The sequence below is a fragment of the Catharus ustulatus genome, chromosome Z (genome assembly GCF_009819885.2).
Source record: "Catharus ustulatus isolate bCatUst1 chromosome Z, bCatUst1.pri.v2, whole genome shotgun sequence".
Classification (NCBI taxonomy): Eukaryota; Metazoa; Chordata; class Aves; order Passeriformes; family Turdidae; genus Catharus; species Catharus ustulatus.
Genome location: NC_046262.2, coordinates 5,902,351 through 5,927,725, shown reverse-complemented (window position 1 = coordinate 5,927,725; position 25,375 = coordinate 5,902,351). Strand labels below are relative to the sequence as shown.

At 36.3% G+C, this 25,375-nt stretch overlaps 1 long non-coding RNA gene across 1 annotated transcript in view; it reads right to left on the bottom strand.

The window, feature by feature from the left end:
- The window catches only part of LOC117010560, a 66,365-nt gene that overhangs the window by 24,149 nt on the left and 16,841 nt on the right, over positions 1-25,375 (bottom strand). Inside the window, exons 3-4 of the long non-coding RNA XR_004420711.1 lie at positions 23,486-23,672; positions 20,806-20,937 (exon numbers count right to left, since the gene is read on the bottom strand). This is a non-coding gene — a long non-coding RNA (uncharacterized LOC117010560). The remainder of the gene's footprint in view (positions 1-20,805; positions 20,938-23,485; positions 23,673-25,375) is intronic.

Sequence of the window (25,375 nt, the reverse complement as noted above, 5' to 3'; positions counted from 1 at the left end):
ACTGAGTGACTTTGCCACAATGCTGTAAAACCCCTTTTCTGGATCACTCTATATTCAAAGCTGGAGCTGGATCTTGGAGCAGTATGGTTCATTCAGATAGGACCAATTTGTTTCTGAAGCAAACGTTGCTTTGCATATTGTCATAGTTGAACCTTTATTCAAGGTTCAGTATCTTTATCTTGATCTGGATGGGGGGATCAAATCCATCCTTAGCAAATTTGTGGATGGCACCAATCTGGGCAGCAGTGTTGAACTGGTTGAGAGCAGGAAGGCTCTGCAGAGGGACATGGACAGGTTGGATTGATGGGCTGAGGCCACTTGTTTGAGGGTCAACAAGACCACATGTTGGGTCCTAAACTTTGGACACAACAACCCCCTTTAACTCCGGGCACAGAATGTCTGAAAAGTTGCCCAGAGGAAAATAATCTGGGGCTACTGGTCAACAGCAGCTGAACTTGGGTCCAGACGAGGCCAGGTTGCCAAGACCAAAGGCACCTGGCCTGTATCAGCAATAGTGTGGCCAGCAGGACCAGGGGAGACATTCAGCCCCTGCACTGGGCACTGGTGAGGCCACACTTTGAGTTCTGTGTCCAGTTCTGGGCTCCTCAACTCAGAAATGACATTTCATGTGCTGGAGCATGTGCAGAGGACAGTGGAGCTCAGGAAGGGTCTGGAGCACAAGTCCTACAAGGAGCAACTGGGGCTGATGAAGGAGCTGAGGCTGTTTAACCTGGAGAGCAGGTGAGCCTCAGAGACCTTATAACTCTGCCATTCCCTGACAGGAGGGTGTAGCCAGGTAGGGCTTGGTTTCTTCTCCCAGGCAACCAGTATGAGAGAACATAAGTCTTAAGCTGTGCTAGGGGAGGTTTAGGTTGGACATTGGAAAGAATTTTGTCACAGAAATGGTAATTAGACATTGAAATGGACTGTCCAGGGAGGTGTTGGAGTCACTGTCCCTGGAGATTTTAAGGAAAGCCTGGACATTGCGCTTGGTGCTATGGTCTGGTTGACACCGTGGTGTTCAGTCATGAGTTGTGCTCAATGACCTCAGAGATCTTTCCCAACCTAATTTGATTTTGTGATTCTGTAAAACTGATAAATTCTCCGTTGGTTCAGCTAAAGCTGTCTAACATTCAGTGGGTGCTACTGAATAAATCATTTATTACTGCTGCTTGAACTAACATTGCTTGTGCTTTTAGTGTTGTAGAACCATAAAAATCATATAATAATTTTTGTTAGAGGGCACTGGTAAGGATTATGCAGATCAAATCCTTCCTTTTGCAGGGACACTTCCACTACTGAAAGTCCCATCCAACCTGACTGTAAAGAATTCTAAGGATGGAGAATTCACAGCTTCCCTGGGAAGCCTGTGCAGGAGTTTCACCACTACTTTTCACAGTAGGTCAAAAACAGATGCAACTCACAGGATCAGTTTTTCTATGTGGATAGCCAGTTGTTTCCTCTCCCTATTTAGGAAGTGTCATAGCTTGTTGTGAAGGTTGCACATAATAGAAAACCTCTGCAAAATAAGGAGAAAAGGAAGGTGTTATCGTCCCTATTTCACAGAAAGGGGAAGATTAAAGAACAAGGAAGTAGAGCCTGAATCCCAAGTGAGTATTTTAACACCTGAATTGTCTTTCCATAAAATTTATGAAGACGGAAAAGCAGCCTTGCTTCTGACTTTAAAACTATGAAAAGCAAAACAACATCGAGGTTCATTATTAATTATAACACACTAGAAAGGGAGGGAGAGAGGTGGTGGAATTATAGTCTATTTTCTGAACTAATACTTATGAAAACTGGATGGCATCGTCTGTGATTTCATAAATGTTCTGGAAGAAAGTGTAGTGATTGCATAATAACCCCATCAAAAGGGTGGTTGATTAGTTTAGTCAATTTGGCATACATTTCAGCTATTATTTTCATTTGAGAAGCAGAGGCTGAATGACAAGGTTGCTTTTATCCTGGCACTTTGCAAATGAGCATCCTAAAGCCTAAAGTAGTTCTTTCTTAACTTCTCCACAACTTGGGGACACAACTGTGCCACCAGTGTTTGAAGATCACAGAGTTTAGAAAAAAGTTAAGGTTCAGGCTTGAAGACAATTGTGGATTTCTTATTTTGCAACCATCCACTAAAAAGAGGGGCAAAATCCTACACAACTTATGTTTGCAGAAGAGTTTAGCTATGTCTTCTGTGATTAAATCACTGAAATATCATTAATGTCAGTATGTAGTTGTTCTCTGAGCCTGAGGGTGATCTGAAATATTTGTCCATACCCAAAAAAAAATGTCTTTAGCTCCCACAGGGGTGTAATGTATAGCTGTGCTGGAGAAGAAATAACTGTCTCATACAGATTTAATATGATCACAAAATCTGCATTTCAGAATCTCTGCTTCTCTTATGATAAATTATGTCCATCATCAGTATTTTTTCCAAATCTGACGTCATCAATCCATTCCCTGGATTTTTTTTCTTATATTTTTGTTTATGGGAGTTTTGTAAGTGTTTTTCTTTTTACTTTTATTTTATTTTTAGTTTAGTTTAGTTTAGTTCAGTTTAGTTTAGTTTAGTTTAGTTTTAGTTTTTGGTGGTTTTTTGTGGGTTTTTTTTCTAGGTGAGGTCATGTTTTAGGAAAATATTTCCCAATTTAGTACTTCAACTAAAAAGACCATCAGCTGCTCCACCTCCCCCTTCAATAGGAGGGAAAAAAAGGTAAAGATTACAGGTTAAGAGGAAAAACAATTTACTGGAACCTGCAATGAGATGGGAAAACAGTAACAGCCAAAATATTAATAACAACAGGTATTGGAAAAAGAAACTATTTACCAAAAAAAAAAAAAAGAAAAAGAAAAAGAAAAAAAAAAATCTGAAAATCTGAAACAATAAGTACTGATTGGGTCTTCCCCTCCACTTTTTCTCCCACTGGAAGGAACACACTTCTTCTTGGAAGAGAGAATCCTTGTTCCCCAACTCTAGCAAAGACATGAGGTGATATCAAATAACATTAGGATCTGACCACACCCTGTGAGCCACACCTCTTCTCAGCTATGGCAAAATGCAACTCGGCCAAAAGTGTGACCAGTTTGTAGCTGTTGGTCTTTTCCTTGGCTGTGAACAATAAATCAATGCCATTTCCTTCCTTACTGATCCCTTTAAAGGAGTATTCACTGGCTCAAATATACTGTTATGTTAGTACTGCTCTATGGAAGACACATGTGTGTTCTGAACAGCTTTAATTGTGCAAAAAGGATCTTAATTCCATTTTCATACATCTAAGTAGATCCGAAACGACCCTGTCTGTGCCTAAACTGGGGATCCTTGGAGCATTTTGAACTTTTGAGTCAAAGTAAAAGAACTAGACTTGGTTCTAAAGCTTCATCACAAAAATCTAGGCACTCACACAGGGTATTTTCTAACAAAGGAAAAAACAAATTGTGAACAAATGCAGTGTAACTAGCAGTATTTACAGACAAATTTTGTGGCATTCTAAGGTAGTGTCATGGTTTAACCCCTGCTGGGAAGTAAGTACCACCCTGCTACCACATTGGCATGGGGAGGATATTCAGAAAAAGAATAGAATTTATGGGTTCAGGTAAGAACAGTTTAGTAATTGAATAACAAAATTTTATGCAGTAGTAATAATAATAATAATAATAATAATACCAATAATAATAACAGCAATAATAGAATCCTAATTAAAAGTGAGGCTCAAAGAAGACAGGAATACAGGAAGACAGAAATAAAATCCAAAAGAAATCCAAGAGCAACAAGTGATTCACCAGAAAAAATTGCACACCACCCATGACTGATGCCCAGCCCATCCACCAGCAGCAACTGACCCCTGCTGGACAGCTGTCCTCAGTTTATAACTGGGTATGAGGCTCTGTGAGATGGAATATCCCCCTCTCCAGTTTGGGTCAGCTGTCCTGGCCGTGCTGACCCTTTGGCTTCATACACTGCTTCGTGGAAGAGCATGAGACACTGAAAATTCCTTGATTGGAGTGAGCTCTGCTGAGCAACAACCAAAACAATTGTGTGTGACTGACATTATTCTCAGACTAAATCACAAACACAGGACTGTACATTTACCAGGAAGAAAATTAACTCTATCCCAACCAGAACCAGGACAGAGGAGTGTAGGATCCATGTGGTCTGTTGCACCAGCTGGACCAGATGAAATATACTCATCCTGGGTTGTCAACAATTTGTAACACTTATTATAAACTATTTTGTTTTTTATCTCTTTCACATATCTTCTCTCCCAATCCTTGCTAGAACTCCAAAATGCTTTTCGTTCTAGGAATGTTTTGTAGGTTTTTCAGGACAGTGTCTGACAGTGTGATAGGTTCTAAAGCTCTTTAAACATCACTATTCATAATTGTGCATATGCTTGTGTATTCACCAGAGTCAATAGCATGTAGACTTAACTTAAGCACAACATGGCTTTAGAGTCCCCCTATACTTCTTTCTGAAAGTCTTGTACTTTCTATAAATTCAGATGGAGAGTGTCAGATGTAAAGCAGAAGCAGACCAACTCTGCTATAACCCCTTGTCAGAGGAGGAAAGCAATGTGAATTCTTCCAGCCATTTTCTTTCATCCATTCTTAGCTTATTATGTCTTTCAAAGCTTTTCTTGCATTCCTCTTTTTGTTATTTGTTTTAATCCAATTTTTCTTGTTTCTAGCCTGCCATTCACTTTTTTCTTTTTGTGTTATTTTCCCCCTTCTTTCTTTGATTTCTCCCAAACTACTCCCTCATTGTCAGTTTGCATCCATCCCCAACTCTGTAAAACAGAGCTTTCAAAGTTTATGCAGTTAGTGCATGTTGCTTGCTCTGAGAGAATGAGGGACACAGAAAGCAGTGACTAATATCAGAATCATGAGTGAAGATATGTTTTATTCATAAACCCTGCATCTCTAGTGAAATTAAAAGCAAAGCAAAGGGTCGAAGCTCTGAACCCTCTTTCCTGGAGCCTGTAAACCAATAAAGGCTTTATATTAGCTATCGATATCTATCTCTGACTTGGCTTAATAACATCTTATTCCCTGTTTTCAGCAGCCATCAATAATATTTCTGCCTGCCCGCTCAGGTCCCCATCTCTGCGTGCAATTGCATTATAAGGGTCTATAAGCCCAATTTGCTTCACATTCTTATTTTTGGAAAAGGCTGTCTGGCTTTTGTAATGAGAGCAGCTGCCAAGAAGGCTTGACAGAATTTGTGGCCCATCTGGCTTATAATCTTCATTCAATATCGCAGGAGCCTAAACTCCCAGACCAACTGATAAGTCAGAGCATATAGGCAAGCAGTGGCAGTAATCTTCCTTGTGATTTCTCATTAAGGACAGGGACATCTCAGTGAATCTTTCATATCCTGGCTATCATAATTTTGTTTGGTTGGGGCTTTTTTACTCCCCCCCTCCAACAAGACCAGTGTTGTTCCATTTTTTAAAACTATACTTAAAAAAAAAAAAAAATCACAGCAGTTTAAAAACTACTTAGGTCCCCTTGTATCATGTTTAGGAAACTAGGAAATCAATGATTTGATTCTGCCTTTAAACTCAATAGCAGTTTGCCACTATTCATACTTAAAATATTTGTGCTGAAATATTCCTTTCAGAATCATAGAAAACAAGGCAACAAATGATCCTGAGAAATTATCTAGCATATTTCCCTAAGATAATATGGAATTAGTTACATCCTTAGGATTCTCAGAGCTCAGTCCTCTTTGTATCACCCTCAGACTACCTCACTGATGCTTTAAAACCTAAATTTTCAAAGTTTGGTTTTGTTTTGTTTTTTGGTTTTTTTGTTTTTTTGTTTTTTGTTTTTTGTTTGTTTGTTTGTTTGTTTTTGGTTTTTTTTTCTTCTTCTGTTATCTCAACTTCTCAACAAATCTGTTTCTACTCCAGACATGGAGACAAACTGACTATCCTGCATGAAGCACTACCTAGAAATCCCTTACTTCTTGAACAGGAATACAACCAAATCTTTTACTGTCTCCTCATAAGTTGTGTTTTCCAGAGCATCGTTCATCTTCACACCCAATTCCCTTTGTGGAATACTGAATGACATGCAGAGGTACTTTCACCACCCGTGTTAGGGAGGCCACTCAGCAACCTCAGCTGTCCCTTTGCATTTCTTCCAGCCTCAGTTGTCTGAACTTTCTTTTAAAGTTACCACTTTGGGTCTTTCTAGGGGCCTAAACTTCATGCAGATGTCAGGGATTAATAGATTCAGAGCTAACCATCTCACCTAGTTTTAGAGATTTATCTTCAGAAGGTCTGAGATACCTTTTGAGAAAGCAGACTTTCTCTGTTGATTACAGTGGGGACAAGCTATGACCAGAGGCCCAGCTTTTACAGGACTATCAAGATCAATTCCTCTATTAGCAGAGGAAATGAATAATGTATTTCTTTTTCTTACAGCTCTGTATGTCACATCTAATTTTTTGATTTCTTGTAAGATGAGAAGCCCACATTTTTTGTTCCCCTCTGTTAAGGCATTCATCACCCCTGAGATAAAAATTGAGCTCATACAGTGGTTATCTGTAATATGTTGGGGCTTTTATTGCACTTTTCACAAAAGCCTTTGAGGTCTCCTAGAGCTTTGCCACACACACCTGATGGGAAATAGCCCAGGAGACATTAAGGGAAGGGACAACAGGCCAAATGGATAAACACAGAAATAAATAAATGTTCATACTGTATTTTTCACACATTCTTATGATACAATTTTTTTATGCTGAAAACCTCTCTTAAAGAGAAAACAAACAAACAAAACAAAACAAAACCAAAAACAAAACAAAAAAATCCAATAAAATAAAACAACATAAAATAAAACATGAAGAATTGCACCTTTGTACCTTACTTGGACTAATAATTTCCTAAATATGAGGATGAAGAATACTTGAAAGTCATATATCCTGACATCAGAAAAGAGAGAAGATAGTTTAAGAAATTGAGGAACATATTTTTCCAACATTTTTGTCCTTTGTTTTTTCTCTCCTGAGGTCAGACCTAATTTCAAACATGTTAGGCATCTTTATAAAAGTAACCACATGGACACTGTGCTTTAAAACCCATTCCACTGTGTGGTCATCTTCTATTTCATAAAATAAGCTTTTATGGGGAGGAGGAAGGTAAAAGTCCATTAGGAACCTCTTCCAGCATGGCAAATAATTTACTTCACAGGTGGGTCTGCTGATGTTTTTTTAGGGCTCATTGCAGTTAGGATACAGATGATGTTTAACTTCCAGCACTGCTTATTGTACTGGTACCATGTCATGAGAATTAAAGGATAAGAAAAAGAGTCCAGGTCAAACAACTTTTATTGCATGTTTTAGTTAAATTGTTCAGTACCCAAGTAGTTCCTCATGATCTCAGTTACAGTGGATCAGAGGATATGGGAAGGATTCTTATTCTAATTTTCACATGAGTGGCAAGCATTTTTGAAGTAACACATTTTAGGAAAAGCACAGCCAAAATAGCTAAAGGTAAGTCACAATCTGGAAACCACAGATTACCTGCTTGCAGCAGAGAACCTCAGCTCATTAGATTGCTTTCTCACAAACTCATTAGCTCTTTGCTCATTAAATACTTAGCTACATTTCGTTCACTTCTCATCTTTCTGTTCAATCTATTATTTGCTCCATGCACCATATATGACTCAGAGTCAGTATAAAGCAGTTAATTTCAGTGAAATTCAACAAGGTTTAGCTATAAAACTTGCCTCTGCTCCCATGCCTTGATTTTTTGGTGGTTTTTTATTGTTTGTTTGTTTGCATGTTTGTATGTTGTTTGGGAATTTTTTGGCCTCTGTGTTGCATCAAATTTATGTGACGGAAACATTAAAATAAAATAAAGCAAAAAACTCAATCATAAACTTTTAGTGTACTTGAAAAAAAATAATATGACAGAACAGATTTGTTTCCAAATTTAATCTCTGTGTTTTTCTTCATCAAACTTGAAACCATATTTTCCTGAAATATCTAAAACTGCAAATTGGCTAGTGTGTGAAGGACTGATGTCTGTTTAGTTCAGGAATGCATGTTTCTGATTGGCAAAAGAACTCCAGCTCTTGCTTATAACATTAAAAACCTGAGTATAGTTACTGCAATTGAAGGGATTAGTCATGCACCAAAAGTGAAGCAGAGTATGCTGCAGAAATCTTAAAATTGAAAGGAAAATCACGACCTGTCAAAAAAGAAAAATGTTAAACTTAACTTTTCGAACTAGGATCACAAGTACTGAAAATGTGGTAACCTGTGGTCTGGAAAGCTAATTTGTGCTTATGGTTCTTTCCCAAAATCAAGTAGACTGAAATGTATTATTATTTATATTTCCAGTGTTTCCAAGTAGCAGATGAAGTCACTATCCCACCATCCCAGATTTATGAAGGGCTTAGCGCTCTGAAGGGCTGAAATTATTGAAAGTTGGCTAGGACATCAGAAGGACAAATTTCCCTCAATTTAAGAGTTCTGGGGTAGAAACTTGCATTTCAGACAGAGCTGCCACTCACCAACCTCTTATTGTCACAAAAGCAACCTTTTCTGCTCAGTCTTTTCCAACAATAGGCACATTGGATACAATTCCCTTTTGATTTTGTATAGCAAAAAGGTAAGAGAAAAATACTTACCTGAATTGTGACAAAATAATAGAATTATTTGGATCAGAAGGGATATTTAAGATCATCTAGTTCTGCCTCCCCCACTGTGGGCAGGGTTGCCACACACTAGACTTGGTAGCTCATGGTGACATGTTTGAGAATTAATTTCCAAATTGGTATGGTATAGCTCCTTTTTTTTCTCTGTCTCCCTCTCTTAGCCTCAAGGAAGGACGTAATTTTTATTAACAGAAGAATCATGTTTTCATGTCTTGAGGTGATGGGATTTCAGGTATTTCAGTGTTCTGGTTAAATTTCCTAGAGTTGCTCCTTCTGTTTAGACTCCAGACAGTTTCGAGTCAACAAAAAGGTAGCAAATGGTGATAAGACAAGAAAGTAATAAAAATAGCATCAAATTAAGAGCAAATAAAACTATTTCCAAATCCTTCCTGCAAGATCAGTAGTAGTCTAGTACATCCCAAATCCCAGAATGAAATTGGAGGGAAAAAGAGATGTGAGATAGGGAAAAAAAAAATCAGCTTTATTAATGGGAACTGCAAAAAAGGGGAGTTCAGGGATTCATTATCTCAAAAATAGCAGTCCAAACTGACAGGAGTGGGTGAAAACTTCCTGACCCCATGGACTAGTGGATTTCACAGTTACTCGTATTTGTCTTTTAAAGTTAAGAGGTGTGGGGGAAAATAAGGAAAGGAATTGCCTGCTCTCTGAAGCCTTGGGGCTTTTCTGATACCATGGAAAGGAAGTAGAGGGAAAATGAAGCATAAACAAGCTAGAGCTCCTGCCCACAAATAACCAATAGAGACTAAAAATACTATTACAACTGTACAATAATTTAAGGTCATGGTATTCCTTTTTCTAAGCCTGTGAAAACCTGACCCACATAAGGCATTAAAATTCATAACACATGAAAATTAAGAACTCCTGGAAGCAGTTTCTCTTTCTATAAGTACAAATTTTCACTGCCTACGTCTAGCATTTAAAGGAAACCATCCAGATAATTAAAATGCCTATAAATGAAATGTCAAAGTTAAATGTTTTTCTTCTTTTCTTTGCCGTTATATTTTTTTTTAAGAAAAAAATGGGAAAGTACTAATGCTTAGTGAAACCAAAACCTTTATTTTAAAATAACATAGTATAAATACCACTATCTTTGTAAAAGAACAGAATAATTAAGGTTTGCAAAGTTAAATGGGTCCACAGGTCTATCCATTTCAATGCTTGGTATACAAACTTTATGAAGGAGGGGACGTTTATAATAAGTTTATATATTGCTTTGAATACTGCCATCATTTCATTATTTTAAACATGAGTCAGAGGGCATGTAGCTGTCACTCCAGCATTCTAGGAAAAAATTAATCATATACAGGGAAAAAAAATTAATAAAAAAGTCAGTATTTGGCAGCCTTCAGATTCCTTTTCATAACTCTCATTTTTCTCTGATAGATGGAACTGATGAAACAGAGAAATAAATCATGCACAATTAAAATGAGTAAAAGCTGAAAAGACTCTATCAATGATTATGTTAAAGAAAATGGGAGGTGGAGGGAATTCAAACATGGGTTGGATTCCCTCATTTATCATTCATTGACACTGATATCTGAATTTTAATTGAAACCTCCCATGTGGTTGGCATCTGTCAGGATGAAGCAGGTTTTTAGCAGGAAGAGGGGAAAACTTTGTTGTGAACTGGATTTCAAAATTGAGACCATGCAGTAAGAGTCCTTCTTATCTGATGCCATCATTGTAGCCTGGGAATAATGGGAGCCTGGGAGGATTCAACTTCTCTTTTCATTATGAATGGGACTCAAATAATACACGGCATTTTGTTTCTCCTCACTCTGCCAGGTAAATGTATATGTTACTCTTTACACTGTGGGAGCTATAACACATTCCCAGAACCACAGCTGTGATGAAGAATGCAATCTAATTCACCAGTCAAAATATCTCTGAGGTCTTACCATTTGAACCAATATATTTAAACTGTATTTTTTAATTGTTATTTAAAAAATAGGGGTTGAGGTGGGGAAATAATAATACTTGTATAAATTTTTCACCACAGTCCAAATCTTACTGCATTATTTTTTCTGGTTATTTATGCAATTTAATTGCTACTTGTAAAGAGTATTTTCAAAAGTGGAAAAAAAAAAAAAAAGTGTGTATTTAAAGGAGACTCCCTCTTGTTGCTGCTAAAGATAACAACACTACAAGATTCGTGAATCTTATGGTCTTTTGGGAAAAGACCTTAGCCTTATAGGGTTATATGAGAAAAACAAAACAAAATAGAAGCCTCTAAGTTTTACTAAAGAGCTAGACAACTAGGTTTGTAAAGTTTAACAGATTCATTTCTTCTGTGGGTAAAGTATGGCCTTGATTGACCAGTTGGTCACCATTGTGTGGAGTTTCTTGTTTCTCTATTTCAAAACATTTATGCCATAACTGACTAACTTATTTTTGCTTCTTCCCTGCTGCTTGAAGATGTAATACTCTGTAGAAAATAGGGAGGAACCTAATCCGAATTCAGGTGGGATATCTGCACTAAATGCTTTTGGGTAGCAAGACTCCAGTAAGACAATTCTCATCTACTTAGTGATGGAGGAGTTTTCTACTGCTTTCCCCCTCTCATTTCAGAAAAAAAGGAAGGATAAATGTGTCTGGCATAGTTTGCATAGTATCAAAATAAAACTCCATCGCCTCACTACAGTATTAAGTGAAAGGGTATTTATGCTACAGGTGATACTGGAACAAGTTTCAAGTTCTGCCAAGGAATACAGAGGGAGAGATTACCAAGGTTCACTACTGAGATGTGAAAACTCAGTTCTCACCAGCAGCTTAAGGGAATTAAGCTTCAAAGCTAAATACATTCAACAGCTTTACTAATCATCCATCAACTATAAAAGGAAAACTGACCCAGCTGCTGAGAAACTAAGCTAAAACTAAAAAAATAAAAATAAAAATAAAAAAATTTCCTTGCTTAACCAATATCACTTCATCATTTTCACTTCACCATTTTTTTTCAAATATTCCGACTGTAAAATGGGGTTAGTCATACTCATAACTCAAAATAATACTGAGAATGTAAATATTCTGGTTCTCTCTCTCTTCTCTATTTTTTTTTTAATAAGTTGAGATTCTTTGTTAATGGATGTCAAAACAAAAAAAAACATAGATAGACAAGACAAGTAAATATAAAGAGAAAAAAAAAAAATATTAACAATCTCAACTGGATCCATGAAGGAAATGGGACTTTCCAAAGGTCGCATATGACAAAATCCAAACTTATTTTTTTCCATTACTATTAGTAATCTTGGCCAAGGGAACATTTTAAATCCCACTATTTTACCAAAAGAAAAATTGATATCAAAGAGAAAGGACTTTCCTGGGATGCTGAGCAATAAAGAGAGAGAATACAGCATTTTGTCTGTGCTCTGAAATCTACAGAGGAAGCAGCATTGAAAGGCTACACTGGCAATAATATGTGATAATATAAAAAAATAATATTGCAGTTCTGGGTGGGAAAATGATTGGAATTTGATATTTGTGATCAGTATCTCAGTATTTCCTGGTGTTCTTTTATCACCAGGGGAAAAAAAAAAAAGCAACAACAAACTGACAAATCCTTTATGAATAAAAAGTAGGGGGGTCTAACATCCACAGAAGAACTCTGCATAAAGCCTTAACTGATGTATCATGTAATGTTTTGAACTTGATCTTCATAGGCAGGGTCTTGTATATTGAATCATATATATTTGCATGGTTAAAACTCACTGTTTCTGGCTACAGATCTCCTCATCCATAGGCTGGGAATGCTTAGCAGCACCTGGCAGTACATTGTTTGTGAAACACAATTGATTCAAACAATTCACAATTGGGTTTGTGGTACCCTACTGCAGGAATTTGCACAATGGAAGTGTTTCACGAAGTCTGAGCAATGTAATTCATTTGAATTCAGATGCTTATGGGTAGATTCACACAGACTAAGAAGTTGCTACAGGAGTTTAAATTAAAGGTGATGATAAATAGTGGTGTATTGAGTTGTGGGAAAGAGTCTAATGACGTGCCTTAAGGACTAACACTGGGTCCAGCTTTATCTTCACTAATGATCTGTAAATGAGAGTCAATAGCACAGTTATTAAATTAATGGATGCAGCTAAATTGTGAGGTGTTGCAAAGCCAAGTGAGGTGAGAAGAGCAATGTAAAGGGATATATGAGACATGGTGATAAAAGAACAATCCACAATTCAAAGCTGTAGCGTGGGATGAAAAGCAGATGGAGGATAGGTATGTACTTGAGGAGTAAGAGAGAAACACTTGGAAATTAGTTCTGCAAAGTGAAAAAAAAATAGAAATCACATTGTTTAGCAGAATGGGTGCCAGTTTGCAATGTTATATAACACTTAGAGCAGACTGAAAAATTATAGATTCACTTATGTTTGCATACACAGAGATACTTTTTCAGGGATAAAGTAGACAGGAACTTACATTTCTGTTCCACTGCAAAAGAGAAGATAAGACAAAAAAAAGATAAAAGGTTTTGAGCAGTGCAGGGAAGAGACAAATTTTTACTCAAGTGAAAAGGTGTTTTCACCTCTTTTCTTGGTGAAAGACCAAGGATTAGATTCCTCAGAGTACTCAGGTATTTAGATAGATATGTGCCTAGTGAGATTTTCAAAACCATCTATGCATTGATTTTGATGGGAATTAGGCATATGTGAACAGTTGGAATGCTCATTTGATGTCTATTTGCCTCTTTATGCATGTTAATAGCTATATAAGTGTTTAAGCTACTTCTGAAAATGGATCTTAGCTATCTAAATGAATTGCGTCTTATGATGCTTAGGTTGAAATTGCTTTAAAAATCTAGGCATTAAAATCTGATTCCTGATATTTCACTTAGAGCTAAATGTAGGAGTCATCTCCCATAACACTGGTTGCCTAAAATTTTAGCCTCCTGTCTAAGCTGCATGTCAAGGCTTTTTGTTATCAATGAAGGGAGTTAGATACCTCTAGAGAGTGATTCATCCTAATATGGTGCCTAAGAGAGGTGACCCATTTCCACCTCTCCCCATTAACTGCAGAGACAAGCTAGATAATGATCCTTGCCCAGAATTCACTTTTAGCATAGATGAGGGAAAATCATCCCCACTGCTATGATTCTCAAAGGTAAATTCCAATCCGATTGATTTCAGGTTAACGTCACCTATAAAAATAGAATAAAGCTTTGATTTCATCAGAGAGATGTGGGACGTCTCTTACAAATATCTAGAATTATAAAAGAGAATATTCTATCATTGATACTAGTGTAATATTCAGCTGAGCAACATTAATAGAAAGATTAAGCAAAAAGTTCAGTATGTTTCAGACAGTATAAAATAATGCTTATTTCATCCATTTACCCTTAATATTTATTGAAGTATTTTTTAAGTGGTCAACCCCTTTTGTGATTTTCTTTTTTGTCAAGAGCTATGTCTCACTCTAAGCTAATTTTTAATTGAGCTGAAACTTCTGTTTCTGCTCATTGTCAGTTTAATGAATTTTAGAACAATTACAAGAAGTGTTTGTTAGATGTGTCTGTCTTGATCACATGAAGTAAATAATACCCCTGTAGTCCGGTGTATTTTTTTTCATTCTGTTTTCAGCAGGTGATCCAAGCAAAATAGGATCTTTTTCCCGGATAAAAATAAGTTCCACAAGCAGAGCTTGGAAATGGGAGAGAAGCACACATAACTGAAGACAGTGTTGCCAGCATGGTGTTCTGTGCTAGTGAACTGCCAAAAATAATAGCAACAGCTTTTCTTTTTTCATTTTCTATTTTTTTAAGGAGCTGGTTATAGAGGACCTTTTATGTTTAGACAAGAAAAAATCTATACTAAATTCTTTTCAAACTTTGCTGCTTTGTTGTGTTTCTTTAAGTTTATGTCCGCAGGGAGATGTACTGCCTGTGGTTTATAGAAGATGGCAAAAATATGATTAAATTAGCCTTTCTATTTCAACAACAACATCAAGAAAGGTTGTCACAGTGTAGTAAGTTCTTCCAATAGGATGTAGATGGATTTTTTGTTGCTGTTGGGTTTTGTGGTTTTTTTTTTTTCTTTTTTTTTTTTTAATGATTGAAAATAATCGTTATTCATTAATAATACTCAACACTTCCATACTATGGGAGCATTTGTCCAAAGGGCTAAGCCACTTTTATAGATAACAATGGAATAATTGTTTGATTTTGTAGATATGACTATTTAGGCAAAAAAGGTTATGAAGGTTGTCCAAGGTTGTATATAAATTCAGGGAACCATGAAGGTTTGACAGTGACATGTATGCACACTGGTTTCATGGAAGAAGGAAAGAAAGCAAAATTTAGCTTTTGAGAAGCCAAAGTACACACTAAAATTCAGGTTTCACAGCAGTACAATGAAGATTTTTGCATGGTCCTTTTTCTCTGCATCGGTATTTTATTAGTGTCTTTTAAGAAAACTGTTTACTTTCAAGTAGCTGTACACTTTCATTTTTCTTCACAAAGAAGAAAATTTAAAAAAAAAGAGATCTCATCACACCCTTCACAGCTATTACTCTGATAGCTTACTCATATATGGCAAGTAAGTTACAGAGCACTAAAAAATGTAGTTGCAAGGTGTATGAGGACTGAGGAGTTGCAAAGATGAATCTATAAAGCATAAGTCTTCCTTTTGGAATCTTGAACACTGGATTTTCAGTTCTAATCTGCATTAATTTTATGAATTAAAATTTCAGCATAAACATAAATGGGTTATAAACAAATAAATGACTTAACAGTGCTTGAATACTAATAGTTTTGACATGATATCTGACTGGACTTTGTAAGTGACCTAAATGTAGGAACTAGATATGTTCTGCATCCTTTCTCTCATCCTTGGGGACAAACAGCCTTTTAAAGGTACATATCTATTTATATTTGTACCAGGACCATTAATCTGAAGATTTTACCCTTTTGGCACCTAAATTATTGTTACCTAAAGAGATTATGCTGTCAGATGCACAGACAATTACCCATTCTGCATATGCAAATTCAGGTTCTAAATAATGATTTTGACAAATTGAACTCTTATGGGTTAGTCCTATAGGATTTAGCATACACAAATAACTTCTCTAGAGCTTTTTTGAGAATTCTCTAGAGCTTTTTTCTGTTCCACAGTTCAAGGCATCTTTGGGAAATTAATTTCCTCTCAATTTGGATCAACTTCTCAAGTGTCCATTAAAGAAGAAGGAACACAATGATTCCATCATAACCCTTCTTTTATGTACTTCCATAAGGAAGCTTTGCACTTAATTAGCTACTTATGATGGAAAGAATGCTGCATTTTGAGAAATGAAAGCCCAGGATATGTAAACACTTACTGAAAAGAGCAATTCACTTCAGATATGAAAAATTATTGCCTTTCACTTAACATCTTGAAGGGCACTCAATTATTATTCTACATGGCATAAATGTACTTATTGGTATAACAAAAAATACTCTTACTATTATTTAGATTAAACCTTTTTCCTCCTTCTTCGTGTATATCTGTTTTTTCAGGATGCTATGTAGTCCTCTTAATGCATAAAATTTCTTCCTTAATTGTTTGTTTGAGTCTTTCAATCCTCACAATAGAAAAGAGAAGAATGGAATTGAGCAATGAGACCAAAGCCTTAAAATGCATGAGGTAAAATCTGGAATTGAAGCATTATGAAGCATTATGGTTTCTTCTGAAGTGGTTGTAGGCTGCTTAATTGCTATTATTATTGACTAGTTTCAAGCACATGTCTTTAAATGATGCATCTTTCCCTCAACATTGTATGGAAAGCAAAATTGTTGACAAGAAAATGCACCCTTGATTATTAGGCACTGCCATGGATTTTAGCTCTAGTTTGGGGTTGTCTGCCCTCTGAAATTGGAACTGAAAATCTGGGCTGAAATAAGTACACTAAGAAGATGAAAAAGGATGAAGCAGATACTATTCTTAACGAAAAAGGCTTGAGATGACTCTTCAAATGAGAACTTTCCTTGGCATCAGAAGATTCAATTCCTTTCGCTGCATTTCAGTCCTGAATGTTGGAGATGAGTGTTGATGGAATAAGTGACTGAATTATATGGGTTACATCTTCATGTCAAATAGAAAAAGTGATTGAAAGAGTAAGGAGGTGGTGGGGGAGAGGCATGTATTTGACCCATGTTCACTGTGACTTGAACAATGTATCATGGGAAAATAACGTAAATTAAAAAGTAGAGATGAATATCCACCAACCTAGGAAACAGTTCAGGATCTCTGATAGTGTTGTGGTTTTTTCATTACTCTGTGTTGGACCACAGTATATTATATTCACAGTTGTTAACATCTGAGACAGCTAGACAGAAGCTCATACAGTTATTTGACTCCAGTTTTAAATTAACACTCTTTTTTGACAAGCATCACCTAAATTGTTTTTGAGAAATCTCAATCTACAGTATTAAGCAATATCTAAACCCAGTCTCCACTTGAGTTCAGTTTGATAGATATTGGATTAGGCCCTTAAGATGCAGCACTGCAGCCTCTACTTAGTTCATTAAGGGCACGATCCAATGCCCAGTGACATCAATAAGAGTTTTTGTATTGATTTCACTAGTTTTTTGATTGCACTGTAAATCCTCGATCCAAGCAAAGCTCTTAAGCCTGTGCTTAAATTCATTGCTGGATCCAGTCACAGATACACGCCTGTTCTAGTTCTCTAGATTCTTTGTGCAGTTTGTCTTTTATTGCTGTGATTAAAATGGTGAATGAGGACAATACTTTTACAAACTCTCTGATGTGTATAGAGATGAAAGTTACTTCCCCAACTGTTTTTCTGCAGGAAACAGCACAGGATGGATCATGGCAGATCTATGGACTCTCTAAGCTCAGAAAAATATATCACAAAATATTTCATTAAGCCTGAATGTTATTTCATTTTGACTGTTTTCAGACCCCTAAATTGTTAAAAGTATTGAGGACTATATTGCACAAACTGAAAGGAAAAGAAAAAAATCACCACTAACCCACAAGTTGAAGAGAAGTTAGCTCAGGAAGGAAAAGCTTTAGATCTAGGTTACAATAGAGCTGCAAATGCTGACAGATGACAAAGCGTGAACTCTGAGCAGTGTTAGACTCGTCTAATTTTATAGATTTTAACATAATTATCAATGCATTCCTTTCAGCTATTATGCCATTTTAATTGCATGCAGCTTATTTCTATGGTTTATAGAGCTATATTTGCAACAAGAAAATGAAAGAAGCAAAATGAAAATGGAAGAATTATGCTAAAGAATCTACTGAGTTCTGAATCAGTGCCTTTTACTTTATCTGTGATTCATTTTTCCTGTTTTTGCCTTTATACTGATGGCTATTATAGGTCAATGAGTGTCTAGGTGGTTTTTATGCTGAAGAAGTCACTTTGCAAAATTTTCAAGGTTCAAAACTTCTGAAATGTCACTTTTGAAAGTTATATTTTTCATTTCTTCATTTTTTAAATCTGTCTAAATAACCAAGAAAACTTTTCCATTGTCTTCTGCGTCCCTTTCATTCACACCATGGTTTCTTTACCACTCCCCACTCCAGATAGATGTTCAGCACTCACCCAGGAAATTGAGAAATGTCTCAGGCCCCATAAAAACCACCTCAACTAATGCCTTTAATCTCCGTTTTTTCCCCCCACCCTGTAATGCTAATTCATTTTCTTGTGCTTCCTGGGAATATATTTCGAAGCAGCTGCATCTCTATGCATTTTGCTTTGGTTTCACTGAGGCTGGAGTTTACTTCTTGGGTGGAGTTCTTCCTCTCCTCTTGCCTTAACTCAAGCACTTAGCAGCCTAGAAGCTTCATCATAATTCATGCTATTACAAAGAGGCCAAAAGGAATTATTAATTATTTAATGCTTATTTCCAAGCTCTGTAGGGCAAAACCATGGCCCACAATGAGTATGCAAAACATCTACTGCAAGAGGAGCTCACCTTTGTCTGGACTCTTCCAGGCACTACAGGGGATGTATTGAATGCTATGTTATCTATCCACACTATGTGCCAGAATTTGTTCTGCCCTTGCTCCAAGCCATGCAGTTGCTGTTGAGCTGTGAGCCAAAAATAATAAGCTCTGGTGGGAGAGAGGCTGAATTATCTTGGGCTGCACAACTCAGAAAATCTACCACACAGCTCTTAAATTGGCGCTCGCTTGTGTCTCACGCCGTGGTCAGAGCTATCTCATACCTGCCCCAGATCAGCCAGGCAGATTGATCTTGGTACATACATAACTGTTAATAATAATGGTCTGTTTCAGTGCTTTTATTACAACAACATTATATTTACCCTCCAGGAACTGCTATCAGAATCTTGTCCCCTGTTTATATGTACATGTATAAGTATACTGACTGCCAGCAGGTGTGCTGAAGAAAAATAGAAGGGTTAGAAAATGTCTTGCAGATAAGAATTTCTTTTTAAATGTTAATTTTTAAGACTTCTCCCACTCTGCCCCCAGTATGTCTGACTGTAAACTTCATCTTTAAACTTTTTTTTATTATTATTATCACCATCATAGCTAGAGCACATACAGGCAGAACATCAGTTTAGTGTGACCTTTCTGAAATCATAAGCAATTCTTTCTCTTTGTCATAGCGATAATAGAATGGATCAGATACTTCCTGAAGACATTATAATAGAGTTCAGCTGTCTAAGCTGTACACTAATGAAAAATGTAAAATCCATCTCTTCTCTACAGTGGTCTCTAGTAGAACAGAGACGCTGTCTTGCAGAGAGCTTTCCATATGGTACATTGGGAACTCTGATATTTCTTGTACTGTATGGCAGATTTCACCATGGGCAGGACATTTCTTTTTCTTTCCATTCTGTATGCCACTTCTATAAAGACATGAATGTATTAACTAATAAGCTTTTATCTACCTTACCCATTCTTTGCTAACTTCCTTTGCAATAGCAAACTACAGTGTGATACATGAGGCAGCAGAGGAATGTGATAAATGTATAATTCCTTTGACTTTTTATAGTAATCTAATCCTTCAGCAGGTGTAAATCAGTGAAGCTCCACTTACTTCACTACACTTTTGCAGCCACAACAGCTGAACATACATTGTTTACTGCCTAAGGAAAATATTGGTTTGGCTTTATATTTATGTGGAAAAAAAATAAAAGGAAGAATGTTAAACATTTTAAATATAATTTTTGATAGAAAAAAAAATAAAGCCTTGGACTGAAATTTCTGTTAACAGGGCTCTTGTGTCTATTTTTACAACAAAGATAACATTGCTAGTAAAGCTGCTTGATTTTTAAATGTTCAAGGCCAGATTGGATGGAGCTTGGAGCAAGCTGGTATAGCTAAAGGTGTCCCAGCCCATGGCAGGGGGGTTGGAACTAGGGGATCTGTAGAATCCCTTCCAACACAAATCATTCTATATGCCTATGATTTTCCTCTAGCTCCTTAACCAAAACAAAACAAATAAACAAACAAAATAAACACAAACAAACACAGAAACAAACAAGCATGTTCTTTCTTATGCCATCAGTGTAATTTCCTTCTTTTCCTTTTCACCTCTCAGTTTGGTGGTTGTACAGGAAAGGAAGATAGTGAAAGATAATGGAATATACTGTTTTAACTGAGAATTTTATTAAGTAAAAATGATCAATGAGCTCTTGCATTTGGATTGAAAATAATATATTTTGCATTATAATCTTTCTAAACAGACAGATATCAAAAGTTTTTCCTTCTGTATTACTCTCATTAGATTGAATATTTTTTTCCAGAGACTTAAAAAAAACCCACTTTTTAATGGACACTGTTTTTAGGGCAGTTCTAATTTCTGTGCTAATCTCTGGAAAAAGCTGTCAATTTTGATGGGATATTTCTTATCTATTTCTTGATGTATTTACTTTAAGAGAAAGGAGAGGGCACTATTCCTAGTACACTTGTATATATCTTGCATTTCTGAAATATCATTTAAGTCATTCTTTTGCACAGCACTTCTTAGAGTGTGCCTAATTATGAAAGGTGCAATGTCAGGCAGGAATTTTGAGACTGGATTCTCCACCTCTGCCACTAGTGTCATATGTTATTTAGTTGTTTCAATTATTTTCTTTTTATCTAATTTTAAAATTCAGCTAGTGTATTAAAAAAAAAAAGAATGAAAAAAAAATCACAACAGCAATGATAATACCTGGCCACTGTGGTTTCCATCTGGATTTTCTCTGTTGCTTGCTCTGAAGGCTCAGCTCTGGTTGGGCAGCATTTCTGTGATTTTGGCCAGATATTATGAGAAAAGAATATGATTGAGATCTGGTTACTGACCCTGCATGAGATAAAAGTGATCCATCTGTTACAGTTGTTTGCATGGCTAGCCAGAAAAATAACCACTTTTTGTGCAAGTCAAAGGAGATAAAGGTAGGGTAGGTGAAAAATAAGGTTTGATTTTGTGTAAAAAGCAATCATGTACATAGTCTTAGTTCTATGTATCGGTAGCTATTTCAAAGTTGACACTAAAATGCCCTAAGTCCCTTCAATAGTCTAGTAAAGCTCTTTCAGTTATGCCAGGCATAATACATACATTTAAAAAAAAAAAAAAAAAGAACCACAACCCCCCAAAAAACCCCCCAAAAAAACCCAAAAAAAAAAAAACCAAAAAAACCACCTATGAAATCTGGAATAAGAATTTTGGTTACATGTCGACAAAAAAAAAGAATTTCCTAATGAATGTCCTGCTTTGTTATTTCCAGAACACCAAGTGTTCTAAAGGTCAAAATAGTGAATTATGTCAATGGAGGCATCATCTCACACTCCAAAACACATCATTTTCATATAGATTTCCTCTACCCAGTGAAATTGGACTACTGATGCAATGAGGAATACTTGATAATTGCTAATCTCTTTAATCACACACAAAAAGTCCATAATTCTCAATCAGCTTTAGTCTTAGAATCATAGAAAAACAGAAAAAGCTTAGTTGGGAGGGGCCCATCAGGATCATTGTGCCCAAATCCTGGTCCTGCGAAGACACTCCAAGAGTCTGAGGTCAAGAAGCATTTAGACAATGTTCTCAGGTCCGTGGTGTGATTCTTGGGGTATCCTGCATAGTGCCAGGAGTTGCACTCCATTATCCTGATGGGTTTCTTCCAACTCAGCATATTCTAGTCTAATCTAGTCTATATCTCACCATGTGCCTGAGAGCATTTTCCAAACATTCCTTGAACTCTCAGGCTTGGTGCTGTGACACTGCCCTGTGGAGCCTGTTCCAGAGCCCAACCACCCTCTGGGGGAAGAACCTTTTCCTGAAATCCAAATTAAACCTCTTCTGACTCCTCTCCACCCCATTTCCTCATGTCCTGTCATTGGTCATCACAGAGCAGTGATCAGTGTCTGCCTCTGCAGTTTTCCTCTGTCTGCAGACCCCAATGAGCACTACTGGCTCATACCCAGCTTACCACTGACCAGGATCACCCAGGTCGGTTTCCACAGCTCAGCTCCCCAGTCCCTTGTTCCCTAGTCCACATAACCAGAGTTTGTCCATCCCAGGTGCAGAATCTGGCACTTGCCAGGTTCTTAAACTTCGCGTGGTTGCTGCTTCCCCATCGGTCAAGGTCCCTCTTCAGGGTCTTTCTTCCCTCAATAGTCGACATCTCCTCCATAGGTAGTGTCATTGGCAAGCTTAATTAGTATTCCTTCAGGCCTCCAAGTTCTTAATGAAGATATTGCATTGAAACAGGCTGAGGATGGAGCCCTGAGGAACCCCACTAGTGCCAGGTTACCAGTCTGATGTCAGCCCATTCATTATGTGAATGTCACCCTTTGTGCCTGACCCATGAGCCAATAGCTCACCCTTTGTGTAACACAATTACCCAGCCATGCACTGGACATTTTGTCCAGAAGGACACTGTGAAAAACAGTATCAAAAGCTTTAGTGAAATCCAAAAATATTACATGTACTCTTTTTCCTAGATCATCTGTGTGGGTTACCCTGTTATAGAAGCTGTGCTTGCTGTGATCCATGCCTGCATTATCCTCCAGGTGTTTTTCAATACCTGGTGAGACAGGCCAACCAAAATCACAAATGTGAAGAAGATATGGGATTCAACTGCAATGAAATTAAATGCAGCACAAGGAAGATTAGTTTGGGTCCATGTTGCCTAAATGTGCATAATAAAGACTTTTACTTGTTTTGCACAGACACAGACACACAGACACACAGACACATGCAAGTTTTAGTAAATAGAATCCAGAAAAATCAGCATCAGCACTAGAATTTTTACACAGGCCTCCATTAATTTGACTTGCAAAAAAAAAGAAAAAAACAAAACAAAAAAAAAACAAAACAAAAAAAACCCCAAAACAAACCAAAAAAAACCCCGCGTGATTTCTGCAGTGCTGCTGTTTCAGGAAAGTAAAGGAAGTCTGAATGTCCTTCTTTGCACCTGAAAAACACTGCAGAAATGGAACATGAGAAGAAAATTGAGAATTAATATTCTCCAGCCAAAGGCAAGAGAGCACTTTTGTACTGTTTTGTACTATTTCAAAATATAAGTCTGTATTTTCTTTTTGTTACTCCTAACCTGCAGTAAATTCTAAAAATTATTAAAAAGCATATTTTTCCCAATCTGAGAAATAATTCTGATATCATTACCTCACCTTTTATATTCTCTTTAGATAATGGTTTGATTTATTGTATAATTGTTGATAGCGATCATCACAGGGAATCTAGTCTTCCCCTCTCACCTAAAATGAGATCAAGAACTGTGTAGATGTCTGTTTAGCTTTGCATGGACCTTCTTAGAGAATCTGAGTAAAATTTGTTAGAGTGCAATACATTTCTAGTACCAAACAGGGAAAACAACTTTAACATTTACCTTTGCATTGATATCTTCTGTATATATACAAAGTGTCTTCTCATATTCTTGCTAAAATAAACAATAGTATTTTTTTTTCCTTAATTCATTTTTCTAGGCATCTGACAGGTCATCTCCTCTGGGACTTGATCCATTTATTTCTTCAAGTTTGAGACCTCAAGCCAGTTGAAATACTTTAGTTGGAAAACTGCGAATAGCAAGAAAAACAGAAAGATTACCTGTGCATCTTTCATGTGGTAGTTTTGCGTATACATGCTAATATTCTGGTGGGGCGTTTTTGCTAATTTTTTTATCTAAACCTGGAACTGTTGAGTCATGTGAGGAATGTGACTCACAAAAAAGCATCAAATCTATTTTATTCAGAAATTTTACCTGATCACTGGTTCCTCAACTTTTATTTGTGCAGTTAGTTATTTTTAAATGCATATGTGCTTTTTAAACTGCATCATATTTTTCCGGACCATTTATCCAATTTGTCAAGATCATTTTACATTCTAATCCTGTAGTTTAAAGTGCTTGCAGATCCTCTATGTGTTTAATAACTACAATCTCTTTTCCATTATTCAACTCTTTATTATTTCTTAAAGGACCAAGTACTGAAATTACTCTAAAGTACATCTCAAAATTACAGTATCTCAAAAACATACATGTATTAAAAAAAAAAAAAACCCAAAACCAAACAAACAAACAAACAAAAAAAACCCAAAAAAATCCATATAGAACAACAACTTTCCATTAACCCTGAGGCAGTTTGGAGAAATATTACACAATATTAAACCAAAAAAATCTCCTCTTTGTCTAAAACAAAGAAAGAAGTGTGATTACTAAAATTAACTGCTGATGCAAATTTTATAGGTATTGAATAAAAAATGCTTAAGTTTGAAGAATTCGAGTGTCTGAATAATACCAGCTCACTTTTTTTGCACTATAGTAAAATCATGTGATAGTTCATTAATACTGTGGCAAGGAATAGCAGGCAGTGGGCAAATATGCTCCAAGAGGCATCTAAAAAGCATTGTATTGGTTTCTTTTTATGCTTTTTTCCCTATTGTTAAAATTTTAATCTTCATTTTTAATATAATAAGGACCTAAATAAAGTTTCTGGAGTGCAGCTAAAAAGAATGACTGTCTCTTACATATATATATATATATATACATATATAGATACTGCAATTCTTCCACTCTTGATAAGTTCTTTTTGTATACCTGCAATAATGACCTTCAGTTATCTTTACAGCTCAGATATCTTTCTTTTGGCTTTAGATATTGAGCAGCTAACTAACCCTAACCCTACAGTAGTTCTGGCACTGGTACTCTCTGGTTGATTTTTTTTTAACCTTGAAGCCATCTCAGTGTTTTTTTTTTTTGCTATAGTCAGAAAAAAAATGCATGGAGTAAGAGACTATATTAATTTTATTTATTTCTTCAGCGTTTTTTTTTTTTTCTCAGTTTTTATTTTGTCTCCCTTAGATTGTAGAAAAAGAAAACTGTAGCAAGCAATCTTTCACACTTTAAAAAAAGTAAATAAACCAATCTGTACGTCTTTGTGCAGGGAAGAAAAATATGTCCATGAGCTGTGTAAAATTCTCTTGCCTCTGGAAAGGGATTTTCCTCGGCTTTTTTATTTCATATGTAAAAGTCCTTCTTTTTTTTTTTAACTTTTTTTTTCCCCCTGTTGAATGAAGTTGTCATTATTTAAAAAAAAAATAGGTTAGAGATTTTTATTGTGGAGATGGGAAAAAAATCTGAAAATATAAGCTACTGCTCTAGGAAAATTGTACCTGTTTTAATTTTTCAAACTGTAAACATTATAAAAGAAAAATATTAGATACTATATCACCCATTGTTGAGGGTGAGCCAGGGAGAAAGCATTTTGAGAATAAAAAATGC